The sequence below is a fragment of the Triturus cristatus genome, chromosome 10 (genome assembly GCF_964204655.1).
Source record: "Triturus cristatus chromosome 10, aTriCri1.1, whole genome shotgun sequence".
NCBI classification, from domain to species: domain Eukaryota; kingdom Metazoa; phylum Chordata; class Amphibia; order Caudata; family Salamandridae; genus Triturus; species Triturus cristatus.
This window is the reverse complement of record NC_140593.1, coordinates 703,262,361-703,274,593: the sequence shown is the minus strand read 5'-3', so window position 1 is coordinate 703,274,593 and position 12,233 is coordinate 703,262,361.

Below are 12,233 nucleotides of genomic sequence, written 5' to 3'. Positions count from 1 at the left end.
TGCGGATTTAAAAACATGGAGTTATCTTTATAGTACATTGGGAGAGTATCTATGGATAATAGAAGACATTGGTGCCATAAAGAAGCATAAATAGTCTTATATATATAAAACGTATGAGTAAAAATAGCATATTTATGTAAACTCCTCATGAGATATGACATTAAATCTCACTGAAATAAAAACACAAATAAATGCATGTGTTGGACCCAGCATCCTTGATGTTGTTTTCCCCTACCTTTTTGCCTTCAGACTGTTTTTGCTAACTTCACTTTTGCTGGCCTCAGGACTATGCGTACTTTACCACTGCTAATCAGTACTAAAGTGCTTGTGCTCATTCCCTAAAACATGGTAACATTGGCTTACATTCAATTAGCATATTTATTTACTTGAATGTTCCTAGTAAATGCCACAACATGGGCCCAGGGTCTGTAAATTAAATGCTACTAGTGGGAGGCACTGGTCGTGCCACCCACTAAAGTAGCACTTTAAACATGTCTCAGTCCTGCCATTGCAGAGCCTGTGTGTGCATTTCTGAACTGACATTTCAAACTAGCAAAGTAAACCTTTTGCAATGCCCAAACTTTCCTTTGTAATGCAAATAAGTCACCCTTTGGGTAGGTTCTGGACAGGTCAAAGGGCAGAGTGCAGTGCATTTGAAAGGTTGGACATGTATTTTTAAGTTTAACATGTCCTAGTAGTGAAAACCTCTTAAATTCATTTTTCAATGCTGCAAGACCTACCTCTCCCATAGGATGACATTGGATTTACCTTATTACACTTTATAAGTGTAATTTCCAAATGGGAACAAGTACCCCTTCATGTTTAGTGTCTTTGGAATCACAATTTGAAATCCTAACTTATGGTGAAGTCATATTTTAAATTGCCGTTCTGAAAATGCCACTTTTGAAAAGGTTGGCGTTTTCTTACCTTAGCCATTTGGTTCTTTGGGCTTTGTGTATTCCTACTAGACAGCCACACACAATGGAGAGTTTAGATGTGACTGGATGGTCCATCACTGGCACGATGGGTGGGAGGAGCTGGGTCCAGCCCCACCTACACTTGAATAGATGGGGTCCTGTCTCCTCACAAAGCACTGCATACCCAGTGTATTTAGTCTGGTGCCAGGGCAAGGAGGACAAGACAACTGTGCACTTCAAAGGCCTGCCTCTAGAAGCTTCTTCCCGCTTCAAAAGCACAACTGTGTATAAATACCGAATCTTAGACCACACTTTAGTACACTTCTGGACCTGTGGATACTCTACCAGGAAGAACTGCTATGCTGCTACAAGGAATGTCGCTGTGCTGGATTGCTGTTCTAAAGGAACTTCTGCACTGCTGCCCTCTTGCCAGGGGAAGAACTGGACCTGCAACTCCATCTTGCTCCTAGGACCGCAGAGTGATTCCAAGGGCTAGTCCACTGGCCTCCTCGTCTGAGGCTCAGGGTCATAAAAGCTTCCTAACATCATCAACCAGCCCCTGGACCCAGTTGCAGCACCTTCCTGACCCCCAAGTGCTGCCTCTCAGGTCCTGGACACTTGGTGTGGCTCATGGGCACTGAAATCAAGCTTTTGGTCTCTTCACAACTGTGAACAGGCCCTTTCACATGAGATTGAACAGCACACACCAGGAATCAGCTCAACGGGCAGCCAGCCTATCTCATCACACTGTAGCATCGATTATTTGCAGGGGAAGCTCCAGCCCTCCCATCTGCGACACATGGCCCGGTTTTCTCGCAATGCTGACAGCCTCCTGTGCCGCTCTCCTGGTTTCTCGAGGCCCACTCCAATGTGAACAGGACTGTTGGGACAAAACTTGAGAAGGTAAATCTTCAGTAGGACTATCCTGAGACTATATACGATGTGCTCAATTGCAGTCGGCCTGAACTGTTGACTTTGACCAAGTCAGTGCAGCTAGATAGCCGCAGTTCACGCTTTGTGTTGTTAGGGTGTATTTTAAACGTCATTGTTTAAAATTCATAACTCTGGTTCTACTAATTAGATTTTTGTAATTTTGATCTTGTTTTTATTTTTTTATTTCTACTCCATTTTTCTCACCTGCTGTGGGTCCTTTTAGTGTGGTGTTTTCTCTGTTTTACTGTTTGAAGTGTTATAAAAAAACGTTACACATTGCCTCCAAGTTAAGCCTGACTGCTCTCTGCCAAGCTACCAGGGGGTTGACCACAGGTTAATTTGGGGTTTGCGTGTACCTTACTCTGACAAGGGTTGTGGTTACTGCTTGACCAGGGCTCTCACCCCAGTCAACCAATAAAACAGTTTCTTACAGCTTGTCTGCTATGAAGTAGAAAAAACAATACATCAAACAATGTGCATTATAACTCATAGGAAAACATTGCATATAATGGAATGACAGCTGTGACTTAGAGGAGACCAGTAAGTCAATAATGCAGCCGCTTGAAGTACTGTTAAGAACAACTTCAGTGTGTCTAGAAAATGGCACACATTTTGAGGAGAGACTGTACGTCCATATGAACATTGAAAAGGAGATTGGAAAAAATTGCAAGAATAAAGACCGCTTGCACATTAAGCAGTGAAGTTTACAAAGCCCCATGCAGTTGTTTGAGTTAGTTTACCCTTGGAAACTCATCCAAAATAGTAGAAGAGCTCCGGCCGGCCACAGAGTTTCACAGGGAGATGGCCATCTTTCTCAGCAGCTAGCCACACCCTGTCAATTTGGGTTTGACTTTCTCAAAAGTTGATCCATAATTATCAGAAATGGCCACCTCTTTTGACCTGGGTATTTTGTATTCCTAAATACATTACAGAATGCATAAATCATTGTAGTGGGTATTTATTGTTGAATTGCAATATAGGAAGAGTGACTGGTAAATTCTCGACTCATCGCAAATTAGTTGAATACCAGAAAAAGGTAAAAATTAATGAGGAACAAATCATGAATGGACTCACCAATCTGCTGTTGTTAAAGTATTAATCCTCAGGGGTACAGATTTGATTTCCCCTTATTGACAAAACTCAGCAACAGTGTGCCTTAACTGGTACATCAGTAACCGCTTTTCAGGGGAAATAAGAGTGACACATGTTTTTTTAACAATTCTACTGTATTACCAGTAGGAAATCGAATTGTATACAATTCATTAGTGTTAAAAGCAGCCGGATGTGCAAAAGCACATTTGTTTTATTTTTTTTCCATCCATTGGGAGAACATGTTCCCTTTCGAGATACTCCTTTCTTGACACTTCCAAGTTTGGAGGTCATCGATTCCTTTTCCAACTTGGAAAGGTAAGTACTCTAGCCTCATGCCGGAGTTTAACTCAAGCCATTTAGAAGTTGCAAAATCTCGGAAAACAGTTTGTGAATGTTGAAAAGGGCTCAATTTTGTAGGTGTTTACACAATTACCACGGAATCCATGCATTGATCTGTTTACTCTCCACCTCTTGTGTGGAATTTACTAATTGAGAATTCCATGGAGTTTTGACAAAAAAATCTGCAGTTCTTAAATGGTTTATGGATGCTGGGTCACGTTTTTCGGTCGAGCATTGGCAGTGCACATGCGCTGTCTGCAAGACCTGCTGTAATCGATAAAACCACTCTATTCCCGCCTCCTGCTTACAGTTGGTTCATTCCAGCTTTGACCTTCTTTCCTACCTCTTGTCTCATTCCTGCAGCCGATAGCTCTCTTCTTTTGAAGACTCAGGAACACTGGTAAAGTACAGTGTATTTACGTTTGCCTCCTTTAGTGCCTGTATGTGAGAACTTTATCTCTATTGATGCTTTTGATTCCCCTTTTGCTTTGCTATAAGCCCTCTTCCCACCCTCCATGTGCACACAGCTCCTGCAGTAGTCCTCTTTTGGCCCGTCGCTGCTTGTTTTCAATGTTGCCCTCCCACACAAACGCAGAGTTTACCTGGTTGCTTTCACCATCGCTGCTTCCACCCGCACAAATGCTGTGTTGTAGCACGCTGAACTCTCAGCACAAATGCTGCTTCATGTTATAAGCCCTCCAAGCACACACAGCCCCTGCAGCAGTTGTCTTTTGGCCCGTTGCTGCTTGTTTTGTTGTTGTTGTTGCTTTCCGTCTGCTTCACAATGCCATACTTCTTGTTTGGATGGCATTTGCCAACCAGTGTGTAAACAAACTTTGCAAGTAATGCAGCTGTAGCACAGTCACCACCTCCTTCTTTCTGAGCCCTCCTCTTTCCACCACAGCAGGCAGCAACAGCCATGCACTGTGGAGTCACCATAGAGTCTGCCATGTCCACCCTGGCTTCTGGGAGGGCCATTCGCATGCAGAGACCATGCTGTTCTCATGCACACATCAGCCAAACATAATGAGGGCATCCATTAAGATGCACGTTTCAGGTTTTGCAGAGGAGAGGCAGCGCAAAGTTAAGTCTATTGATAATGTGACCACAAAATAATTTGCCTTTTGGATTGCATGAGCCGAGACGCATGCTTACCAAAGTAAGAGTCTGGGTGGAGGGCAGCAGGCACATTTCTTAACCTCTTTACCTTAACCTCTTTAACTTTTCTTACAGTCATTAACTCCTCTGTGGGGTGGTATCATTAGTGCACTCAAGGGCTGTTGGTTAGTTTTAGAAATGGTGTGATTTAAGTGCACCAAACAGTTCCTCTCTCTTTCCACTGCCCCTACAGCCTCCCATGTTGTGCCTCTCGTAAATTGTGCTTTAACAAAATATTCCAGTGTCATTGTTGGGAAATCTGAAGTCTCCCCCCAATCTCATTGACCAAGCTAGGTCCCTAATTCTATCTCCTCTCTTAGGACAATGAATCCCTCATACATAAATCACTAGAAGGCATGGGACTGTATAATAGCATGCGCCAGGCGAGGCTTTTCTTCCCTCACAAGTGCCATTCAGCTAAAAAGCAGATCTCTAGTGAATGTCTTACTGCTGTCCCACTTAGAACGAACTCCTCACCGAGGAAACAGTCTAAACAGGCTTTGGAGGGTGAAAGCATTGCCGGGGTGTCCATGAAAGTGCCATGCAACCTCATTCAGTAATATAAGGACACACTTGTTTCTAGTTCTACCTGAGCATTACAAACCACTGCCTGAGCAAGCAGCTTAAAACATTGTGGCCACCCAACATATAAGCAGCAGAGTAAAGTATTTTTAACAACGAATGAAAGTGCATAATTGTTTGTAGTTCTATGGCTGCATGGGAAAAGCTTGCACAGTTTAAAATATCCTCAATAACATTTTAAAGTACTTGCTGATAAACATAACTGCATGTGCAGCCATTTTGTGCTTAATTGTCCTACGATTGTTGGGGGAATCAATTTCCACACAACATCACACAATTCAATGCCAATTAATTCAGCACCACGCAACATAATTACACACCACCTAATGCCACTCAGCGCCACATAATCACACTACACATAATTACACTCTATTTAATACAACATAAATACACCCCACATAAATACACTCTATGCCACATTCCAACAATTCACATTAATGCACTCCACAGCATAACACATAATTCCTATAAGCATTTTGGTCAATGCCACACTGTTCCACGCCACACAATTCAACCCCAATACACACCACATTATTCCACACCAAACCACATATTTCAAATACACAACACAATTCCACAACACACCACATACCCCCAATACACACCACAGATTTACACATCACACCACAACTAATAATTCCAATACAGCCTACATAATTCCATTCCACACCATGTACATACACTACACTCCAAACCAAAACACATACGTAAAACAAATTATCATTTACAACGCCAATAGCTCTAACTCATGCGAGACCTATTGAATTGCAAATGCTTGTTAAAATGTGTAGCAGCTGTCGTTCCTGCGATGTGCCCACGTAAACCTGATTTATGAGTGCAAATGCTTATGTGAATCAGTCCCATTGTAACTCGTTATGCAGGTATGAGTGCTTAAGAGTTTGAACCTGCATTAGAGAAAAGGAGAATTGTATGATAAAAGGAGGTGAGATACAGCAGAAGAAGTGTTAAAGTTGATTTTTATTATAGGTAAAGGGGATCTGTGCCGAGAGTGCTCACGCAAGGATGATGGGGATGTTATTTGTGGACAAGGAGTTCCTTGATGATTTGTATTCTATGTTGCTTAAATATGTGGCCTGTTAAGCCTTCACCCATAAGGGCTACCATAATCACCGAGGCTAGGTTTTACTTATTCTCTCTGCCAAATCCCCCCTGCCAGATGCCTTGTCCTGTTGGCAGGGCATTCAGCTGCAGCAGCTTGAGACATCAGCGACAATTCCCAACAGGCTGTCCTTACTTAGCCCTGATCGGCAACTGGTACATCAAGTGTTGGACTGGACATTCGGACAGTCCGGCACTGCCAGATAGGCCAGCTTGAAACAGACAATGTGTGAGCCATTTTGTTTAATCCAGTGGGCCATGAAGAGACCATAAAAAGAAGCGCACGTATTGGCAGTGCCATACTGCCCAAAATGCCTGTCCAAAACTGGTTACATCTGGCTGACCCACAGCCCTATACTAGAAATTCCTCACCAAAGTAAGTCCTGGCCCTCTGATGAGACTATTTGATGAAGAGCAGGCTTTAGTGCGTGTGACCTCCAAGCTGTGCCTGCGCTCCAATCACAGCCCAGAGCAGGAACAAGAATGTTTCCCGCTGCCATCCAGGAACCTGTTTTCTTCTCCCCTTCCTTTTTTTTCCTTTGCTAGCTTCGAAATCAAAGCTAAAAAAATTGTAGTTGTGAGTTGCAGCTTTGTACAGCCTTTGTCACTGCCATTAAAGTACTCTTATAGACACTTTACACACAAAAAAGGGTTAATAGGGTATCACTGTGGTTCAGGAATGTTGTATTTTCCTTTTTCTTTATTGTGATTTTTGTTTTTTGTTGGACCATTATAGATATAACCTTTTCCTTAAGCTCCTACCTAATTCCAAGCTTTTAGCCACTTGTATTTTTAGAAAAAATACCTTTTATTTTACTCACTGTTTTTGAATGGCGGGATATAGTAAGACATTAAAGAACACATTTTTTAAATAAAATGTTACTATCCTACCCTGACAAATATTTGTGACAATTGGTAGGAAATGGTGCCTGTAAAACACATTGATCCAGATACAGTGTAAATGATTCCGTTTGTTTAACAAATGGTGTTTTAAAATCACTTCATAGCTAAGAGCATGACCTTGTGCATACCGAGATATGGTCCCACTGTCATTAAACACGGCACGAACTTCACCCTGCCCCTGAAGCTGAGACCTTGATGGAAATAACAGCAAGAGGGGTACACCGGATTGCCACAGGTTGTTGAGGGAGTGTGGGTACAGTGCAGGGAACCAGTGTGGAAATGGGCCCAATTCCACTAATCAAAGGAGTAAAAACAACTACCAGGTAGCCATCCAGCCTCTGTTCCAGAAGCTTGGTTACAGAGTTTAATTTGTGCAGGTGGTTGCAGGTGGTACACCCCAGCATTATTCTTTGTGGACTGGACCTATTTTTAATCATCAGCATATGGCACAGAGTGAAAGATAGGGCAATAGTGACAAAGGTGGAACGCATGGGTGAAAAAGAACCTGCGAGATGAAGAAAAGAAAGTGTAGAGAGGAGAAGATAGAAGCACGAGGCACAATTACAATTAGACAGCCTTGATATTCTGCTTCCCTGGCACTAAACAAGGACAGTAGATACCTCCTGAGAAACACTGTGGGGCCCTGCTCTGTTTTCATTTTTTCCAGTAAATATAAAGTACTGTTTGGACCTCAAACGAAGTGAGTTTCAGTGACAGTGATACATTTTAGGTCCATACTCTCAGTCTCTACTGGTTTCTTGCTGTCTCTGTGGCTGCCTGCACTATGCTTCTAAATGTATTGGGCTGGTGGCATAAATACTATTTAATCAAGGAAGACGGGTCAACCAACAAGGGAAAGGAGAGCTCTTCTTTTCCATGTAGACCCTCCCTTTTATACATTGTGACAGCAGAAAGCATGTGGCCTTCTCCCAATGCAGGAAACCGAAAAAGGTGTATTCAGGGAACTCAAATCCCTGGGACAGGGCTTCTAGATTTTCTAGGGCCGGTGAGCCATTGTATGTGTAAACTTACCCCCTATTTGGGCTGTTAAAGGAAATTTTTATTTAGTTAGCACTTTAAACGTGCTTGTTTATATGCCAATGTTCTAATGTCTGTCGTTTCCCACTCAATCTCACTGGCCTAGTCTTTTTGTTCTTTTTAGAACTGTTAATTGTCCACAATCAGTTGCATTGTTTTAAATATCTTAGTAGGGGGAAATATTGGGGGGGGTCACCTTTTAGCAGGACAAATCAGACTGTTTTTGATAAAAGTAGGCTTGACCTTCAGAGAGTGAGTCATGCATAAGGATTACATTTTTTACATCATCTACAGTTAAATTTGGGCTCCTTTCACGAATTGTTAAAGTGACAGGCAAGATATTGCCTTTGGAGGAGAATGAAAACAAGGGAATGTGAATGACTGAATCAGTTAATGGGACCTTTTCTATAATGAACCTCAACACGTTGGGGACTAACCACAAACTGAATTTTTGGTGATGTTCGGTAATACTACTAACATACTACAAAATGCACATTCCTATGTGTGGAGTTGTTAGCCTCTGCCATCATTTCTGCACAAGCATCTCTGCTTGACTGCGGAGATCTCAACACACGAGCACATGATTTAGTAGCCAATGTGAGAGAGAAAATGGGGGAAGCTGGAAAATGGGGAATACTTATGACTAAAGGGGATGCGTTAAGCGAGGAGTAAGGCGGTGTTAGTAAGGTCTTAGGGAGGGGCTAGCACCCATCACAAATAGTAAGCATACTGCTATTCACAAACTGCCTTTGATCATAAACGTACTTCAGTTAAGAGCTGAAGCAAGTCCAGCACCACACATTGTAAAGATGCTAGGTGCAGTGTCTGCTAGCTGCTGTTCCCCAATAACTTGCAGGAAGCCTTGTAAGGTAGGTAGATGCCTTTATTGACAGTTATATTGCTATTCCGAGAGAGCGCCGGGCAACACGCTCCGATCGCCGTCTCTCGCAACGCGCTAATCCTCGCGTATGCGCAGTAGCGTCCAATATGGCCGCTACGCGCTTTGCCATCCTGACGTAGTGCGCGTCAACTAGACCGCGACACTACACATCTCCCCCTTTTTATACCACCCAACACAATTACCCCGACCATGTGGTCAGTCTATTTCATAGTCTCTAAACTTGGATGGTCTCACCACAGCTCTCCCCACCCGGGTGTGTCTTACCGGTGTGGAATGTCCTTCTCGGCCTCCTTCTGCGACCGGGCCTCCGTCGGTTCCTTCCGGAGTGCCCTGGCCCTCTCTCTCTTCTTTCTCACCATCTTCCCGGGTCGTTTCCCCCGGGGACCATCCACCTGGTGTGTCTCTCTCTCTCTCCAGCTGTTCGCTCATGTTCTCTCCGCGCTCTCTTTTGGACGTACCTGCGTCCCTTGTCGGCCCTTCCGTCGGGGTTTCCCCTTCCGTGTCCTCTCGGGGCCATTGTATGATTTTGTTGCACTTGGCCATGCGATCGTGAGACCACACGTTTCCGTCGCTGAGCAACGCTGCCCGGTCGTACACCTCATCTACTCTTAGGGGTGGGGAGTACTTGCTTTCTCCCTTCCGCTTCAGGACTGCCAGCTTCACTCTGACCCACTCCCCTTTTTCCAACGCCGTCTCCTTCACCCTCTTGTTGCGGTTGTAGTGTTCCGTATATATGCGTTGTGCCTTCTCCAGGTTGTGTTGCACCACCGCCGGAGACCATTTGCTGGTGATGGTCTTCTCCTGCCATGCAACATTGTCTCTGGTGAAGGGTTGCCTTCCTCGTAAGATCTGGAAGGGACTGTACCCCGTACCGGTGGGGGTGATACGGTACGCCCATATCGTGCTTTGCACTTCTTTCTCCCAGTCTTTGCCCCTCGTGATGGCCGCTTGTATGGAGCCCATAAGCACCCTGTTGAACCTTTCTACTTGTCCGTTGCTGGCCGGATGATATATCGAGGTGTGCCGAAGTAGAATGCCATTCCTGTTTGCAAACGTGACCCACTTGTCCGAGATGAATTGGGGGCCATTGTCACTGATTATGGTTCTGGGTATGCCTTCCCTGAGGAACACTGCCTTGAGGAAGCGCAGTATTTCGTCCGTGTCCATGATCTCGTTGATGTGCACTTCTGGCCATTTCGAGTACTTGTCTACTAACGCACAGAGGTATTTGGGGATTCCCTGATCGTCTAGTATAGGCCCTAATATGTCCACTGCGACCTCTTCCCATGGGTTACTGGGGTTCGTGAACTTCCCTAAGGGTGGTCTCATTGGCTTCAGTATCTTGTCCGCACCTTGGCACTGCTCGCAGTCTCTCACGTGCCTCTCTACTTGCATGTCCATTCCCGGCCACCAGTACGTTTGTTTAGTCCTGGCCTTTGTCTTCACGATTCCCAGGTGACCTTCATGTAGTATGGATAGCAGGGCCGGTACTATGTTCTCCGGTGGTACCACTCTGTTGCCTCTGTAAACGAACACCCCGTCGTTCCCCACCGATAGCTCTTCTCTGACCTCGTAGAACTGCCGGACTTTGGGTCTTTGTCGTCTCTGTTCTGGCCACCCTCGTACAATGTACAACTTGATGTCGTCCATATCTTCATCAGCCGCATACGCGTTTTTCCACTCCTGCCTGCTGATGGCTTTTTCCGGGTCGTCTGTCAGGGCTACCATCTCGTCTTCGTCTTCCGTGCCAATGGAGGCACTGTCCATCGCTGACGCCCTGCTGAGGTAGTCCGCTATCTTGTTTCTTGAGCCCGGGATGTACTCCACGTCGTACCGATACTCCAGGAGTTTCAGCGTCATTTTCGCAATCCGGGGTGTGGCGCTGGCATGACCATCAGATGTCAAAACCTTCACTAGGGGCTTGTGATCCGTCTTCACTTGAAATCTGGTGCCCCACAGGAACTGACGGTACTTCGCCATGGCCCATACCACCGCCAGCATCTCTTTCTCGATCACACTGAACTTTTGTTCCGACGACGTCAACGTCCTGGACGCGAAGCTGATCGTCTCCGTCCCTCCTTCTGGTCGTTCTTGCATGAGCACCGCTCCTAGCCCTTTGTCACTCGCGTCCGTCATCAATATGGACCGCCCCTGAGGATCGTACCCCTGCAGCGGGATCGCTTGGCTAATTTCCTGTTTCACCGTGTCAAACTCATCCTGCGTCTCTTCAGTCCATACAAACGCCGTTTTGTCCTTCGTGAGTTGCCTCATGTGGTGAGTTTTCGTGGCGAAGTGGTGGACGAACTTGCTATAGTACTCCGCCATTCCTAAAAATGACCGTACTTCTTCCTTGGAGGTGGGCGGAGGTGCGTCGCAGATGGCCTTCACGTTCCCTTTCTTCGGTGTTATCCCCTGCGCTCCTATCTCATGCCCCAGGTATGTGACTGATGTCATCCCGAAGTGACATTTCTCCCACTCTGCCGTCAGGCCGTTCTCCTCCAGGATCTTCAATACCGCCGCCAGTTTCTTGTCATGGTCTTCCAGCTCGGTCCCCATCACTAGGATGTCATCCTGGAAGTACTGCACTCCCTCGATGTCCTTGAATAGGCGGGCCATCAGCTTCTGGAACACCGCAGCTGCAGAGGCTAGACCGAAGGGCATGCGGCAGAATTGGTAGCAGCCAAACGGCGTGATGAACGATGTCAGTTTTTTGCTTGTCGGATGCAGCACTACCTGGTGGTATGCCGATTGCAGGTCGATGGTGGAGAACCATTTCACGCCTTTCGTGCGGGCCAACATTTCCTCTATGCGTGGTAAGGGGAATTTTTCTACCACGATGCACTTGTTTAACTCTCTGAGGTCCACACATAGACGCACCTTGCCTGACGGTTTCATGGCCACTACCAGAGGCGCCAACCACTCCGCGCTGTCGATGGGTTCGATGATTCCCCCGTCTTCCAGTCGGTGGAGCTCCTGTTGTACCGCCTCCCTCACCGCAATCGGTATGTTCCTTACTTTGTGCGCTACCGGACGGGCGTTTTCTTTAAGGACGATCTTGTGGGAGAACTTCTCTAGTTTCCCGATTTTCCCGCCAAAAACCTTCGGGTGTCCACTCCGCCATTTCTCCGCCGTCGGCTCCTCTCCGTCCAGGGTCACCATCACCTGGGTGTCCCCTCCTGAATTCAGCTGTACGCCCAACTCTCCTTGGTCCATCCAGCCCAGGACTGACGGCCCCTTCTCCGCGACGTACA